Consider the following 16,282-nt stretch of genomic DNA (forward strand, 5'->3'; position numbering starts at 1 on the left):
CTTCTCAGGTTTAACCTGTGAGTAATCTGAAAAGCCCACATGGAGTCAGATGTCCACCTCTGGACAGTTCATACGGGAGGTGGGGTCAAATAGAACAAAATGACTATAAGAACCATCAACTCAGGTTAGAAAATAGAGGCCAAAGAAGAGGGAATGCCTGTGAAATGGGCAGATGTCCTAAAAGGATGTTTGGTTACAGGGTGCCTGGGTGGCTCAGTGGGTTAAAGCCTCTGCCTTCGGCTCAGGTCATGATCCCAGGGTCCTAGGCTAGAGTCCCACATCAGGTTCTCTGCTCAGCAGGGAGCCTGCTTCCTCCTCTCTCTCTCTCTGCCTGCTTCTCTGCCTACTTGTGATCTCTCTCTATCTAATAAATAAATAAAAATCTTTAAAAAAAAAAAAAGGGATGTTTGGTTAGTCTGGATTCTACAGAGAAACAGAATCAATAGATACTGGTTTCGGGAATGGGGGTGGAAAGGGAGGAGGAATGAAGGGAGTAGGGTAGGAAGAAGGAAGGAAAGAAGAAACGAGCAATGGAAAAGGAGTTAGCTCATAAAATTATGGAGGCTGACAAGTTCCAAGATCTACAGTCAGTAAGCTAAAGACCCAGGAGAGCCAAGAGTATGATTGCAGTCTGAGAGCAGGGGAAGACAGATGTCCTAGTTCAACAGTCAGGCAAGTGAAGTTCCCTCTTACTCAGCCTTTTTATTCTATTCAGGTCTTCAACTGACTGGATGAGGTCCACTCACATTAGGAAAAGCAATCCAGTTTACTCAGTCTACCAACTGAAATGTTCATCTCATCCAGAACCATCCTTATGGACACATTCAGGATAGTGCTTGGCCAAATGTTTGGGCTCCCTGTGACCCAGTCAAGTTGATGCATAAAGTTAACCATGACGGGTGTCCACATCCACCACAAATAACACAGTGCCTTCAGGCACCTGACCACAGAGACAAAATTAGAATATTCATCTGATATTTTAATTTCTTTTGACAATATGAGCCATGTCATAATAACATTTTGTTAATAAAAAATTAAATGCTATCTCCTTGGAAGTAAAATTGAATGTCAAGAGAGTGCCTTGACCCAAAAAGTATAATCTGACTGATCACAGATCCTTTCAAAAAGACATTGGCACAAGTAGGCCTATCCCATTTTCCTTACCAAAAGGGATGAAGTAATGATGAGGGAATCCTTTGGTTCAGATACTTTAAATTTATTTGGAGATTTTAGACTTTTCATATCATCATATTCTTTTTGCTTTAAGATAAATTCATTCTCTGATTCCAAATCAAAACTGACATAAATTAACCTAAGACCTAACACAGCTGTGAATGTGTTGACTTTTTACAGTTATTAAGCTGAAGAAGCAGCTAATAAAAAAAGTCACTAATGTAAAGATAACTTATTAGTCTGTGGTTTGCATTATTAAACAAGTTTGAAAGGTTAAATACTCATGTTCTAAATTATAGAATAAAGGTTACTTTCATCCATCCCTTTGTTGCAGAAAGAAAATGTGTTGAGAGGAAATACAAACAATTTTGGAATATTTAGGCTTTTAAATAAGTTATAATCATTTAGTCATAGAAAACTTGAATGTGGCAGCACTGGCCCTAACTTTAACAGATTTACTTCAAATGCGAAATTCACATTTTTTAATTCTTGAGTCATTTGACTCTATTAAATACCATTGCCATTTAAATAGTCTTGTCTTTAAAACAGACCTGTAAAAAATATTCTTTGATTTTTTTTTTTTTTAAGAAAGGGAGAGTGGGGTGGGGGGGAGGGACAGAGAGGGAGAGAGAGAATTTTAAGTAGGCTCCATACCCAGCATGGAGCCCGACTCGGGGCTCCATCCCACAATCCTGCGGTCATGACCTGAGCCAAAATCAACAGTTGGATGCTTGAATGACTGAGCCACCCAAGCACTTCTTAAAAAAATTCCTTTTGAGATATCAATCTTTTAAATATTGAGCATTTACATATACAGAATTATTCTAAGAAAATCGGGTTATACTCTATTTTTGAGATTCAGAAAAAATAAAAGAGAAAAAATATGATAAACATAGGGTAAAATGTAAACAATTGGCAGAACTGGAATAAAGAACAGAGGGGAGTTCTTTATACTATTCTTGCAACTTGTCTGTTATATTTAAAATTATATCAAAACTTAAAGTTATTAAAAAATAAAAATGTATGATCCAGCAGCTCCATTTCTGGGCATATATCCAAAGATAGTGAAATCACTATCTCAAGTGATATCTGTACTCCCACATCCATTAAAGCATTATTTAAAATAGCTAAGACATAAAAAGTCTCCACTGATAGATTAATGGATTAATAAAATGTGATAGATAGATAAATAGATAGATAGATACATATACATATACACAATGGAATATTATACAGCCAAAAAAAGGATATCCTATCATTTGCAACAACATGGAGGAGCCTTGAAGTCACTATGCTAAGTGAGGTAGGTCAGACAAAGACAAATACTACATGGTCTAAATTATATGTAGAATCTTTAAAAACTGAATCACAGAAACAGGGAAGAGACTGATAGTTGTCATGGTTGCCAAAGGATTTGTGGAGGGGCACTGGCTGAAAGCTACACAAGGTCAAAAGGTACAGACCTCCAGTTATAAGATCAGTAAGTTCCGGGGATGAAATGCAGAGCATGGTGACTGCAGTTAATAATACTATATTACATCAGTCAAAGTAGCTATGAGAATAAATCTTAGAAGTTCTCATCACAACAAAAAAATATGATTATGTGAGTGATGGATGTTGAGTAAACTTATTATGGTGCTCACTTTGCAATATACGTTATATAAAATCATTATATTATCCATCTTAAAGTAATTGAATGTTATGTGCCCATGATATCTCAATAAAACTGGGAGAAAAGAAATCAACAAAATTGGTAAGTTGATAAACTGCCTACAAGGTCCATTTATGTAAACAGAAGGCAGGCTGTCAGCAGGAAGATACTAAACAGTTTAGCAAAATCATGGCAGAACCTGACTTTTCACTTTCCACCCAGTGAGAAAGGTCTGGAAGGAATGGCTGACCTGTCTGGAGCTGTGGTCCCCTGGGAAGCTCCACCTCCTTTGCAGCTTGAGAAAGTTATAAATGAGCTCTCCAGCTGGAATCAGCCAGCTCGGTTTGACTTCATCGTCTCCTTGGGAATGTCACGTCATCAAGTGGGTCTCCCAGGGGGCAGCAATGACTCTATCACTGAGGAAGACAATCGAGGAGGATCGAAAACGCATGCCAACTAAAAGTTATTCAAATAAAACTAAGTTGATGGAGAAAAAACAAAAGAGAGGATTACATTATTTTCACTTTATCATATATACGGGGTGGGAGGATTAATTAGTTTGTTTTTATAAAGTGCTTTAAAGATAAATGGTGCTGTTAACTTGCCAAAACTCATTTCTATTATGTTCATTTGCTGTGCCCTACATAAATATTTAATGATTACTCTGGGAAAGTAACTCTTGTTTAATCCATCATCCCCTTCTTATTAGTAGATAGTACCCAACAGCCAAATTTTTCCCCTGAACATATTATTTTTAAAAAATGCCTCCAAGATAGTTTCCTATAAACTAAGCAATAATCCACAAATAAGCCATTAATTTTTTATTGCTCTTAGCAATGAGAAACACATAATATGGTAGAACCTCTACATCGGAGCTCCTTCAGGTAAAACAGGAGTTCCTTTTCCTCAGCACCAGAGTGGTCACAATCAAATTGGCCACTGCAGAGGTAAGCCTTTCAATAAAGAAACAATACAGGTTCTGATTCACTCAACTGTTTTTGGTTTTTTGGTTTTTAAAGATTTATTTATTTATTTATTTGAGAGCAAGTACACAAGATGGGGAAGAGACAGCAGGAGGGCCTGATGCCGGGCTTGACCCCACAACCCCTAAGATCATGACCTGACCTGAAACCTAGAGTCCTAGAGTTGGACGTTTAACCGACCAAGCCACCCAGGTACCCCTCACTCAACTGTTTCTAAGCATTATCAACCCCAAAACATGCTGTATTTCTAGAAACACAGGTTTCACAAATTAAGAGAAAACACTCCCGGTGTCACCCAAAGTGGTGATTTTCAATTAGCTTGCTTCATGTCCCACTAATTAATCTATTTGGTGGGAAGGTAGAGAAAGCAATAGCAACACGTCTTTGCACTGAATTTGTAACTCTTTTTTTTTTTTTTTTAAGATTTTATCTAATTATTTGAGAGAGAGAACACAAGTCGGGGGAGGGACAGAGGGAGAAGAACAAGCACACTCCCACTGAGCAGGGAGCCCAATGTGGGGCTGGATCCCAGGACCCTAGGACCATGACTTGAGCCAAAAGCAGATACTTAACAAACTGAGCCACCCAGGTGCTCCTGAATTCTTTAACTCTTCAGGGAGATGAGCACAGGCCCCAGGCTCTGGCTAGGATGCCCAGCCCTGCAGCACAGAGGGTCCCTAGTGGCTTTCCCCTTGATCTGCACATCCCTGGACCTCCTGGCATAGCCTTGGCAGACGAACCTCTTGGCCTCCCACATTAGCAAGAGCAGGCCCATGTACACACACAGTACCTGGCAGTGGAAGGCGGAAGGGCATAAAGCCAGTGGATAATCCCTGGCAAGTTAAGACTGGCAGAAAAACAGCAGGAAGTGAGCAGGGGGATGATGATTAGGAGAAACACCGTGTACACAGTTACCCTTCACAGGCCACAGGATTACAGTGTCTGTCACACTTGCCAGTGAACATGCTAATAGAGAAGTGGCAAAGTCTTAATATGTTTTCAAGTGTTGCTAGGAAAACCGTGTCTACAGTACACTGAATCTGAGTCTACCTCGTTCAAAACCACTGACCCAAGGAACATGCAACTAATTCAGCATCACTGGATAATGTCCTTCCTGACTGAAACTTTAGCTGAGGGGCCAGGCTACAGACACAGAAATGAAGGGAGCTACCCTTTGCCCCACCACAGCTGACTTGATTGTCTCAACCAAGCCAGAAACTCTGACCCAACTTTTCCCTAGAAAATTCCTCACAGCCATGTGTGGCAGTCAAGGTTATCATTGCTTTCCTCACCCTGGGACTTGCCCTTTTTCCAAGCTGCATGACCTGAGACTTAAGCTCATCCTGGGAGAAACAGGCCTCTTTGGGTAATTCTGTGCCTTAGTCAAGTTCCTTCAGGGGGTAGGAGTGGTGTGGAGGGTAAGTCCTGCAGCTCACAGACCAAGGTTAATTAGTATCTGAGCTCTAGCACGTAGGAGCTGTGTGATCTCCAAACTAATCCACATTTCGGAGGCTCAGTTTGCTCACTTGGAAAATGAGGAAAATAGTATTCTTATGATTAAATGGCAGCTATTACTAAATTCTTCTCCCTAAAATGCAGTCAATTATATTTTAATGTAGATAGTGAATTTAATGTGAATGAAAAAATTGCTAAGCTTTAATTCTACACATTTATCAATACAATTATATACCACTCTATTCTTCAGTATCATGGCTAAAATTTAAGTGATGCCTTTTTGTTTAGTTATGCCTTCTTTAGCTGAGAATCGAAAGATGCTTCTGATTTTCTTGTAGCCATTCTCAGTTATACATTTTTCTTTTTTAAAATCTATGTTCGTGAGCATAACTTTCTCAGCAATTTCAGTTTTGACAATGAAACTCTTGGGCATTCAGGACTGCTGTGCATGGTTATACACTGGTTATGTACTGACTGCCTTAGGAAACATCATTCACATAGATCATAAGGGCATATCTAAAAATATCACACTTTTTAAAATGAGTCACATATTGCAGAAACAAACCTGCTCTTCGTGAAAGCTCTCAGACCTGTTATAGATAAATGTTCAACCCCCTGGGATCAATATCTGTGTGATGTGTAACTTGGTTAGGCCAAGCTCTCCTCACTTTGAAGATTTTGATTTATTCAAGAACATAGGGCTAACTTAACAGAACACTTTTTGTAATCATAAATATAATTATTTCTCACTGCTAAAAGAGACAACAAGGAAGATGCATGGGCTTTTTTACGGTTTTAGAGACACATTTGTTCTGTTGGATGTTCTCTTGTGGAGTGGCCAACGAATAGTCCAGAGCAACCTTAAAATCCCATCTGTGCTTTCTAAATTATACATATCATGATTCAAAGTTCAATCTGCCTGACAGAAATGTTTTTATAAAGTCATATTAAATCACTATTCTTACAAAGCTATTTTTAACTATAACACATTTAACTAATCATAAAACGTTACGTATTCATTGCAAACAATTTTGGAGGATATTTTTATAGGAACAGAACAGAATAATGGTTGCTAGAAACCATTGGGAGAAAGAAATGGAGAGATGTAGGTCAAAGGGTACAAACTTTGGGGATTAAATTCAATAATATGGTATTGTTTGCTTAAAAGTTCCTGAGAGTAGCTCTTAAATGTTCTTACCACAAAGAGAAAAAATATGAGAGTTAACACTGAGGTGATTGTGTGTCAATCATTTTGATCTTGGTAGTTATTCCACAGTGTATGTCAAATTATTACAGTGTATTCTTTAAACATACAATTATATTTGTCAACTATTCCTCAATAAAGCTGGGAAAAAAATATTTCTATCACTCAGTTGATATTTACTGTGCAACTACAATGGGCCAGACACTAGCTAAGGTTTCAAGAAATGCAGTCTAATAGAAAAAAAACAAAATCACAAATGAGTGAAAGAACAGAAAAACAAACAAGTGAATGAATAAAATGTATTATGTTTAAATAAGTATGCAAAATGAGTTTTGGCTAAGAAAAGATGAAGCAGCCACCTGAGTGGGGCGGGGGTGGGGGGACCTGAGTTATAGCAAACAGGTGTATAGCTCAGCTGAGAAGATCTTCTTCCTTGAAAATATCTTCTAGATGTTAAGATGTAATTCTGGTACCTAATGTTTTAAAAGTCATCATACTGAGGAATACTATGCATAGAGCTTCCAAAAGTTGAACAACCACTAAGTGGATGCCAATCAGAACTTCAATCAATACCTTGAGCCAGCCAAGGAAAAGAATCTTAACAATCCCAGGCTAGATTCAAACCTTGGGATGAGTGTGTGCATGGAAAATTTAAATATGGCCCCAATGGGGCACTTCCTGCTTTTCAGAGGCAGCATCTAAAAAGAGTGAAAACAGCATGCTGAATACATTTTTGGTAAAAGGCACTGCCATTTTTACAAGCCTTCTAAAATCAGGAGAAAAGTATTTAATTTGGAAATAATACAGGCATCTTAGTATCTAAAATTTCAATGCCTCTTCGGAATTTAACTACAAACTTTTGATGTAAGTGGACGAAAGGCATGAGGCTAAAATCAGCAAGCCTCTCAAGTATAGAGCAGTAAATGTGGCCCAAAATGTTCAAAGAAAACACAGAGCAAGACCAAACTGAATAAAAAGAAATTCACAACAATGCCAAAATGCAAAAGTCAGCCTCCTTGTTCTCTCATTTTGTAGTTAATTTATCCCATTACAATCCTCTGACCTAGTATTTACCATCAATTTCACCGTCAAGACTTCTGTTGTTCTTTTAATATTCCTTCAGTTGTATACATATGAACCTCAGGGCAGAAGTGACCTCCAGAGCAAACAAAAACAAAACAAAAAAAAGCGATGCGTGCCTGGCACCCTCTATAAATCCTCCCAACACGTAGAAGTGCTTGTGTTTGAATAATCCCGCCCTGGGACATTGTTCAAACGGCAAAATGTGGACATTAAAGCATGAGACTCTAAGATGCCAAGTCTCTGCTTTAAGATTCAACATTGTGCAACTTTGACAAATCACTTGACCTTTTTTAACCTATCAAATGTGTATTACCAACATCACACTTAATCTAAAGAGTTGTGAAGTCAAATATGGCCTACAAAAAATCATATCATATAGGGCAATACAATCACTATTAGTGGGATAATTACTTAACTCTTATGCTTACAAAACAATTCTGAGTTCTCTGATATTTCACAGCAATTTCTTGTTGAAACATCCAAGGAATTTTAATCATACAGAGCTTGCTTTGCACCAATTCAAACCTCAAAAATTAGAATTTTCTCCTCATGACCAGTTAGTTGTTATGCATACATGATATTCTAAGCCTAATATTTCTTATTCCTGTTCTTAAGTGTATTAACTTCAATAAGGTTCATGAAATGGGGGTGAGAACATATAGATCTACAGCCTGTAGAAATGTGCCATTTTTAAATTTATTACTCAGGAAGAATTTTTTGCTCCAATGAAGTGGAGAAGGAGAAGGAGGAGAAGAAAAGGCATCAGAAACCAGACACCAGACCATCTCTGAGGGGCAGGTAACTGTCCACCCAGACCCACGTTGACACTGCCTTCTCTTCAAGTAGGACAGGGACGCCTGGGTGGCTCAATTTGTTAAGCGGCTGCTTTCGGCTCAGGTCGTGATCCTGGGGTCCTGGGATCAAGTCCCACATCTGGCTCCTGGCTCAACGGAGAGCCTGCTTCTCCCTCCCACACTGCCTGCTGTTCTTCCTGCTTTGTACTCTCCCTCTCTGTTAAATGAATAAATAAAACCTTTTTAAAAACTCTTTAAAAAAGAAAAAAAAAGATGGAGTAGGACAGCTTGTTCTGTAAGGATAAGGACCTCTGGCTCCAGATTCCATCTCAGGTGATGGCTTTCCTACATTGGCTGTATTGATAACAGGGTGAGTGACAGGGAATTCTGTTTTAATCGTAAAGATGATAACACCTGCCTGGTTCTTCCCTGGAGCTTTCTAAAATGTGGAATGCAGCACACTATGTAGAGTATTAAAAGGAGGGAGAGAATGAGAGACTCTTGTATATAGCACCAAATTGTGGAATCAAAGCTTACAGGAGCCTTTATAGGAACGGAACCTTATGTCTCAGGTGTAAGTTTCTCAGCCACAATGAGAAGAGGCAAGATTTCCAAGGAAATCAAATAGTCAATCTTATCTGAATTGTGTTTTGAGGAATGACCAAGGCACAACACATATTTCGGAAATAATTAAAGTTCCTGGACCAAGGCTTTACTTACTTCATTCTCCACTCCATTTTTCCATCTAGATTCTCAACCCAGAGAGACCGGAGAAGACCACAAAGTCAGAGAGAGCAAAACTCTGTTTAATTGCAGGATTCTATGCTGCATGGAAATGTGAAAGCCTGAGTCCTTATTGGAAGTATAATTTGCATCTCCTTTGTGGCAACCCTGTTCCACTCGGGACAGCTTTCTTTCTTAGTCTGTCTTGGCAAATGAATTTAAGCCAAAGAAATGCATTTGCTTACTATTCTCTTGGACAAACAGACTGTTGATGTGCTTTGGCATTCTGAAATAGTAACCCTCATTATTTTCTCTGTTGTGATCCACAAACTTTGACACCTTCCGGTGAGTAGCATTATACATGTAATTCATCAAAGCTTCAGTTCCAACATAAATTCCTCAAACACACCTCGCTTGTGAAGTATCCTCGCTGGCTTTCTTCTGTTCTATCCCTTCGAGTTAACTTCCAGCTGACAGGCCAAGATTTTTTTCTTTTCTGTAATCATTAATCTTCACTGAAAAGCTGTTCAAATGCCTTCCAACAGCTTCAGGGGCAGAGCCTCCTGCTGGCATTAGTAACTCTCATAAATATTATTGGGATTGTGCATGTACATCAGGGAGAGATTTTTAACCCAAGAGAACATGAAAGGAACACCAGCAGGCTCATTCTGAGTCTGAGTTCTGCAGCTGAGCACAGTGGAGAATGAGTGCGGGAAATTAGCCAGCAATTCAAAGGGCAAACAGGTGTTCCGTGCAGACTCTGCTTCTAGGGTGAAGAATGTCACACTTTACTGTATAGTAACATTACTTATTATTACATCCTCTGTCCTCTTAATAAATGACAAACTTCATGCAAGAAGCATCTTTTTATTATTAATGAAGTATCTGGCAGAGAGACATTCAGATGTTTGTTGAATAAATGAACTGGATGAGTGGATAATGGGTGGATCGATGGGTAAACAGCTTGTGAAGTGAAGCTTGTATTATTCACATATAAAAAAAAAATAGTTCCCAGTAATAATATACTCCCCAACAGCAAAATTAACAAAATACTCCAGGTTTTTTTTTAAATTATCATATTATTTATGTTATATGTGTGTGCATGTTCAAGTGTGCACGTGTGGGGGTTCTCAAAGCTACCTATGTAATTTTTCTGGCTGTTCTGGAAATTAAAAACATGACTATGCTTTGAAAAAAATCTTGATGTTAGTTGTCTGGGCATGTGCTAAAGCCTTAGGAGCATTTTCTAAAGGAATACTGCATGTTGAAATTAGTGAAGGAATTAGTGACAGGGAAAAAGAAACGTTTTTAACAAACTGGGTCAAAAGGAAACTATAATATACTTCTTAAAAATTATATTTAAATTAATGTTCAAAATTTTTCTATAAGAGCTAGAGAAGAGATAAAGTTCTTGTGATGAAGAGATTATGAATTTTGAGTTCTGGAATTAAGCTTGCCACATTTAAGTATTCTAGAGAGAATAATATTCAGCAGAGTGCCAGAGTGTTTCTTCTATTTTATTATTTCAATTTTCCTCCTGGCAAGTTGGCCAAGTGAGCTTGCTGGTCTGTGATGATTCTCTATAAACTTACATACTGATAAGCAACTCTGAGCCCTGCTTAAATGAACCCTATGCAAATTCCAGCCTATGCCCCAGACACTGGAACTATTTGGCAGAAGATTTAAAATAACTCTGATTCGTATGTTAAAAGTTATCATTGAAACCATGGTAGATATCCAAGATCAGAGGGGAATTTCATCAGAGAGACGCTAAAAATAAAGCAATAATAAAGAATGCCTTCAACTGCTCATCGGTACACTCAGTACAGCTGAGGAAAGAGTAAGAGACTTGAAGAAATGTCAGCAGCGACAACCCAAACTAAAAGATAGCAAGAAAAAAAAGAAAAGAAAAAAATTTAAAAATGGAATATCCAAGAGATATGGAACAATATTCCAGAGGATGAGAGAGAGAGGGAGAGAGGGTAAGAAATATAGTTTTTTAAAAAATGGCCAAGAAAAAAAAAATAATAATGGCTAAGAGTTTTCCAAATGAATGAGAATCATGACACAACAGATCCAAGAAGTCCAGTGAATAGCAAGCGTGATTTAAAAAAAAAAAAATTTAGGCCTATTATATTCAAATTGCTAGAAACAAAGACAACGAAAATTTTTGAAGACAGCAGATATTTAAAAAACATTATGTACAGAGGGAGAAAAACAAAACTTAGAGCAAATGTACCATCAGAAACCCAAGCTAAAAGACAATGCCATTCAAGTGGTGAAAAAAAAAACCTGTCAACCTAGAATCCTATATCCAGCAAAAATATCACTCCAAAAGGAAGGAAAATAAATACTTTTCAGGAAAAAAAAAAACTTAGAAAACTTGTTGCGGGCACACCAACTCTACAAAAAATTGTTAAAGTGCTTCAGGCAGAAATAATACATTGGACTGAAAACTGAACCCACCAAAAAAAACCTCAAGAATCTAAAAAATGGAATAAATGAAGGTAAAATTAATCTTTTCTTACTTTTAATTATTCTAAAAAATAGCACTGCGTTCTGTGTTATAGCATATGAAAAATAAAAGGACAGAAAGGATGAACTGAGAATATACAGTTGGAAGGTCCTTACTCCACACATGAAGCCATATAGTATCGCTTGAAGATATTATTACACATGTATATTATAAGCCCCAGGTTAACAACTAAAAGACATTTCAAGAAGGTATAAATAATAAGTCAATAAGGAGATACAATAGAATCATAAAAATTTCCTAGGCAGAAAAGGTGAGAGAGCAAAGAACAGATAGAACGAATGAAAAACAGCCGGAAAAATAACAGGTTTTAATCCAACCATATCAACCATCACATTAAAGGTGGATGATGTTAAGGAAAAGTTACAATACAGCAATTTTCAGATTGGGAAAAAAAGCAAGAATCAAATACATGCTGTACTTAAGAAATCTACTTTGAATTTAAAGACATATATAGATAAAAAGGAAAAGGACAGAGAACAAACCATGCAAACATTACACAAATGAAAGCTGGAGTAACTATGTTAGTATCAGATGGAGTAAACTTCAAAAAAATAAGATATGGGACGAAACAGAACACTATCCAGACGGTCAATTCTCCAAGAATGGGTGATAATAGTCATAAAATACTAATCTGTTCATCCCTCTGTGTTTTCTACCAGACTGTGGGCTCTTTGTAGAAGGACTATGTTTTCTTCACAGTGGTGTCCTCCCTCAGAAACCAGCACGGTACGGATACAAAATAGGAACTCCCAAATGTGAAACTGATACAGCAATTGCCTTAGTAACCAAAGAAACACCAGTGAGTTTTAGTCTTAGTTATAATTTATGCAGGGAGTAACTATTTTTATGTAAATAGCATTATAATCGATGGAACCTAACTGAGCATGTCTCAGTTATTTCTGGAATTCCATGTAAGTTGAAAATCAGAAAAAAAAAGAAGACACCATTAACATTACATTATAATAAATTAAACAAGGTTGTGGGTTTTTTTAATATACTTATTTTATAGATTAGCTCTCATTCCAAAAAGAACTCGAGGTGACCTAAATAAGAACATACAATAATAGTAGTTTATGTTAATTGAGTGTTTATTAAATGTCGGGTTTTCTTCTAACAACCCCATCATTATCCTGGTTTCACAAATGAAGAAACTGAAGCACGGTGTTTAGGAAAATATACAAGATCACACATAGATAAATGGACGAGTTAGGCTTGAACTCGGAACCTCGAGCTCCAAAGCCCACACTCTTGGGGACTGCAGAACTGCCTTGGTGCACCAGGACAGTGAGACCGTCAGAATCAGCTTTGTGCTGACATTTAAAGCCCGGTGTGATTTCTTCATGCTCAATATCCAACAATTAAGTACAATGAACTGAAGCACAAGCCACACTGAGGTGCGCAATGTCCGTATTTTTAGCCCACCCCTCTTCCATCCCCTAACTTCTCTCCTTGTTGTAGCCTTTTCTACAACAGCTACATCCTCATGTCCTCGCTGCCCTCCACCCCACCCACACTTGCAAACACGAAAGGACCTTTCCATTTGTTTGTTCCCAAGTAGAAAGTGACAGATGTGACATGTTACCCCTCCCAAGGAATCTAGATTTTTAACAAGAAACAGAGTCTTAAATCAAAAGACCAAATCTCTCACAGTGAGGGATTCAAGGATTGACATGGCTGTGAAAGAGACAGTTTGGATATAGAGAATTTCTGGTACCACTAAAATTATACCCATAAAAGAAACCGTCCGGGCTTCTGAAAACAGCACAGGCTTTGGAATCTACCATTTTCTAGCTGTGTGAACTTAGGAAATGTAATTAATTGGGCCTCTCTTTTTTTAATTTTTAAAGGACAACATAGTACCCACTTTCTAGGGATGTGACAAGATTTAGTGATAATGTATATAAATTAGCTCCCAAAGTGCAGGGTTAATGCTCCATAAATTATTGGTACTGGTATTTAGTATTCATTTTGGTATTAGTATAAGTATTAACATTAGTGACATTAACATTAATTAACATTAATGAAAAAGTACTGAAGCTAGCATCAGAAAATCTAAGTTTGAGCTTCAGCTCTGCCACTTCCTAGCCTAGTAAGCCAGCAAATGACACGTAATCCACCCAAACTCTTTTGGGAAAGGCAGTGCCCATGGGCCCTGAACACCCTGCGTGGTTTTGTGTGGTTTTTGAGAATGTAAAGCTGTGATGTCTCTCTATGGGGTCCATTACTCAGGGTTGGTTTTGCAGCAAGCAACCTTGAAAGGTAAGGTCACGTTCCCACTCAAAGAGCAGGTTTCCTGAGTGCTCACTATAAAAACAATAAATTCCTCTTCTGTAACACAATCCAGCACCTGGGCAGCCTCCACCCACGCTCCTGGGACTGGAAGGCACAGCACAGGGGAGCCGACACCATGCTCCTGCTGTTTGAAATGCAGCCTTTGTCTCTGACCTAGGATTTTTATGTGTTCTGCCAGCATCCAGAGAACAGAGGCAGCTCGCGTGTCTGCTTACACGTATGGTAAAATCTCAGAGCCTTCACAAATCATGATAGACTCCTAGTTTTCTCATTTACCATAGAAGAATAGCACCACGTGCCCTATCTCCCTCAAAGAACTACTGGAATAGCTGAAAATGTATGTTCATGCACACTGTCAACCTTTATATCGGACGAGAGACTAACAGAACACACGTGACTGCAGATCATAAGGAGAGCCTGGTGTCATAGAGAGGAGAGACTCTCAAAATATGGTTAACACTTTATTGTTAATTAGCAGTCAGAAAGTGTCTGTGATTCTTAGGTTCTATTTTTAAAAGCATTCCTTGTGGTTTTGGTATCAAGAGATACCAGATACCAAGAACAATAGCATGGCAGTGATGTACTCCTATGCACACACTCATGCGAATGAACCTTCTGGTAACTCAGAAACTGAAACAAAGACGAATGCCTCCAAAACATCAGCTTTCCTCTGTTGAGATTACATCGTCCCTTCTTATTGTAGTTTTGATGTAATGGCTTACAAATTCATTTTTCACTTACGTAAGCGACCTTTATACTGTGGGGATCCAACACTAGTTTTCAGAAATACTTTTTCTTTTGGACTGAAAAACCATGGATGCACAGAGAAAGTCCACTTTCCCCTGCTCTTCCCACCTCCCATGCATCAGGGGCAAAGGAAAAAGAAACATCTGTTCTGAAGCTTACTGCCAACTACGAAGAATTAATGGAAAACCAGGGCTTTTGAGTGGTGCCCATGCTAGTTCCTGAATCTATCAAGCGATTATTGGATCTACAATGACCCACATGCTGAAATCTTCAAATGGCCAGATGGTCCCTGCCCAAATTTGGGCAACCACTGAGGGTCATTCAAAATCACCATAACTAGTACTCTTGACACTTACCAAGCCATAAACTAAATCTAGCCCATGTGAAAAGCGATTAAGTGAAAATCATTAACAAGGCTTTAATATTTCATAAGAAGCCTCTAATTCAAGGGCAGCCTTTTGTTTCAACAGTAAACCAAATGGTCAGAAATCCATATGCAAAGCGAGCAGGATGAATGTTTTATTAATAACAAGTGGCCCAAATTGAGATCCAAATACATCTATCTGCAAATGTCAGACAAAATTGCGGGAGGCGCAAAGGAAGTAATTTGCATCGATCCGTTTGTAAGGTGAATGGGGTTTGGGAAGGTTGTTCTGTTTTGTTTTTGTTCTTATTTTTTGTTTGTTTGTTTGTTTGTTTTGGGTCTTGACTAATGAAAGAAGGAGGTTATGTGTGATGCTTAAAAAAATCTGAGAAATGGACAAGACAATTTAGTGCATGCTTCTCCCCTTCACCGCTGGACCCACTAGCACAGGCAGAAGCAGCTTTCAAGGCTCTGGGAAATATCAGAGCGTAGACACTCTACCTTTGGTTCCAAGTGACAGAATGAAACCTGGAAACATACAGTCTCCCTGGCAATCAGAAATTGTGTTCAATAGCTTTTGAGGCTGTTACACTAGCGCTTTAACCAGGTGTCTGGTCTATTTGCTCTGGTTCAGTGATCCTAGACAATAGACTTTAATGTGAAAAACAAGTAAACAGCTCAGCATTACTAACTGAACACTGTAACAGTTTCTTCCAGGCTGGAGGGGATTCTTTGCAACCTGCATTTTCTCATAATAATAGCCAATCAAGACAGTGGAGGAAACCAAGGAAGAAAGTTGAGAAGAGGCGAAACTGAGCAGGATCTCAGAATTCCAATTCTCAAAGTACAGTTTTTCAGTTAGTCTTCCTAAAAAGAGCCTCAATTTTTTTTTCATTTCTGTTGTTTTCCTTTAAATTTTTAAACACTACTACAACCCCACATAGTTTTCTTTTTATATAATTAATCTCTTCCTAACGGCTACAGTACCCATGCTGCTTCTAGTTTGGATCCCTACGCCTCAGATGCACTCGGCCACATCCTTCTCCTGGTCTTTTCAGGCCTCTGGCACTGACCTGAGACCCCTGTCCAGCCCGGGAGACACTCACATTCTCAGGACATCAATCGCTCAGAAGAGAGGAGGGCGAGGTCATGCCACTCAGCTTCCTGAGCCCTCAGAGAATGTGGACATTCTATTGCAACCTGAAGTCTAACTGGGAAGCCTGACCCTGGGAGCCCAGGACCCAGGAGCTCCTTGAGATGCTCATATCCATGGCAGG

At 38.5% G+C, this 16,282-nt stretch overlaps 1 long non-coding RNA gene across 2 annotated transcripts in view; it reads right to left on the reverse strand.

The window, feature by feature from the left end:
• The window catches only part of LOC106007113, a 114,719-nt gene that overhangs the window by 36,130 nt on the left and 62,307 nt on the right, over positions 1 to 16,282 (reverse strand). Inside the window, exon 3 of one of the 2 annotated variants that reach the window (XR_006606668.1) lies at positions 3,081 to 3,240. The exons of the other annotated variant lie outside the window; for it this stretch is intronic. This is a non-coding gene — a long non-coding RNA (uncharacterized LOC106007113). Of the gene's footprint in view, positions 1 to 3,080; positions 3,241 to 16,282 lie in introns of those variants that run through there. 2 annotated transcript variants of the gene reach the window in all.

Source organism: Mustela putorius, unplaced genomic scaffold (assembly GCF_011764305.1).
Source record: "Mustela putorius furo isolate JIRA1106 unplaced genomic scaffold, ASM1176430v1.1 tig00000421_pilon_pilon_pilon, whole genome shotgun sequence".
NCBI lineage: Eukaryota > Metazoa > Chordata > Mammalia > Carnivora > Mustelidae > Mustela > Mustela putorius.